We start from the raw sequence: 2,500 nt of genomic DNA, 5'->3' as shown, positions 1-2,500 counted from the left end.
CTCCCCCCCATCTCTCTCTCTCTCTCATTCTCCCTTCTTTCTCTCTTTCTCTCTCTTTTCCCTCTTTCTCCTTCTTCCTTCTCTCCCTTTCTCATTCTTCCTTCTCTCCCCTTTCTCTCTCTTTTCTCATTATCTCCCTGAAAAATAAGATTAAGTAGATAAATAAAAAGGGAAAACTCGCGCCTCGTCCGTCGCTCACGTCCCGGCGGGTCCGTTCGTGAAGACGCATGCAGGTGAAGACAGATGCCGCTACAAAAACGCTACCGTAACACACACCCTTTATACGAACGCCAACCGCAGACTGTGCTGTTGCGTAGGTGAGACAAAAACACGATTATTACATGCTTTTGTTTTTATATCTTTATTTTTTGAGGGGGGGGGGGAGGTTGGGGTTAGAGTGGGGGTGGTTGGGGGGTAGGGTGGTGGAGGGGGGGAGGCGAAGAGGCGGATGAGAAATTCCAGCTTTTGAGTTCACCGGTAATTTTTTTTTTTATTTTTTTTAATCTTTTTTTCCTTTTTTCTTTTTTTTTTTTTTTTTTTTTTATCTTTTATTCATTTATCTTTTTTTTATCTTTTTATCTTATTATTTATTTGTTTATTTATTTATTCCTTTTGTTTTGTTTATGTCCTTTTTCCGCTTGTCGGGAAAAGGACTTATTTATGCGTTTTTTTTCTTGCTTCTTCGTAAATTCTGCAAAAGATTAAAAAGCAAAAAGAGGGCGATAAAGAACAAGAACAATAGCATGGAAAAAACCAATTCCATAATTTTAGGACAAAAATAATTTAAAATTTCATGACCAGCTTTTTTTTTCCCTTTTCCCTTACCCCCCTTTCCTTTCGTCAAACCCCCCTTTTTTCTCTTTCAAAAAAGGAAACGAAAAAGAAATATTGCGTTTAAACTTTTTTCCGGGCCCTTTGTGAGCGGTTTTTCCTCGCCTTTTGGGTTGGGCTTTTTTAAAACCAGCCACCCCTTAAAAAGGGAATATGTATTTATTATTTTATATATATATATATATATATATATTATATATTATATTCTATAAAAGTTTAATACCCACTTTCCCTTTTTAAGGTACATTAAAACAGACCCCAAAAACCTATATAGAAATTCCAAAAATTATTTTATTTTATGTATTATATAATATAAAATAAAATTTTTACCCCACACAAAAAACCCAAAACCCACACACACACAACACAAAAACCCCAACCCCCACACAAAAATTATATATATATAAAATTATATAATTATATAAATAATAATATATTTTATATAAAATAGATATAATATTAAAATTTATTATAATCTTCTCTCTATCTTCTTTTATTTTCCTGTCTAATTTAAAATTATCTATTATATATCACACCCTTTATTTTCTTTCTCTCTATATATATACATTTAATATTTTAATATATATTATATAAAATTATAAAATAATATATATATATATATATGTATTCTTATTATATATATATTTATATATATATATATAATATATTAAAATATATATTTTATATATTATATATATATTTATATATTATATATATAATATATTTTCTATTTTTTATAAAATATTATACAAAAAACACACACCCAAAACACACAACATTTCATATAAAATATATATTTTAAAAATATATACATATATTATATATATATAATTATATATTTTTATATATATATAATAATATATATATATATATAATGTATTTTGGGATATATATATTTTAATATATTTATATATATATTTTATATTTTATATATATATATATAAAATATTATATATTTTAACCCCCACACACAAAACACACCACCCACACACAAAACATGTAAGTCAATTTTTATATATATATACACACACATCCACACCACACACCCCACACACACACCACACACAAAACACACAAAACCCCCACAAAACCCACACGCAACACACACACACCACACCCACACACACCCCACACCCAACACACACACACCACAAAATTTTAAAATTATATATATATATATAAAATATATACATAACATATATATTTATTTTTTATATATATATATATATATAATATATATATATATAATATTACATATATATATAAAATTATATTATTTTATAACTTATATATAATTTAATATAAACATTATTTTAATATAATTATATAAGATAATACATATATATTATATATATATTTATATATAGCTATATATAAAAATATTTTAATATTATATTTTATTATAATAATATATATATATAAAACCACACAAAACACCCCCCCCACACACACACACACACACCCCAACACCCCACACACACCACACACACACACATAATTTTATATAAAATTTTTAAATATAAAAATTTAAAATATATATTATTTTATATATATATATTTTAATATTAATATTTTAACACACACAAACAACAACACACACACACAAAAAAAACACACAGCACCCACAACACCCACACCCCACACCCCAACACACACACCATCACACACA

Source organism: Penaeus monodon, chromosome 16 (assembly GCF_015228065.2).
Source record: "Penaeus monodon isolate SGIC_2016 chromosome 16, NSTDA_Pmon_1, whole genome shotgun sequence".
In the NCBI taxonomy this organism is placed as follows: Eukaryota; Metazoa; Arthropoda; class Malacostraca; order Decapoda; family Penaeidae; genus Penaeus; species Penaeus monodon.
This window is presented reverse-complemented; position numbering follows the sequence as displayed.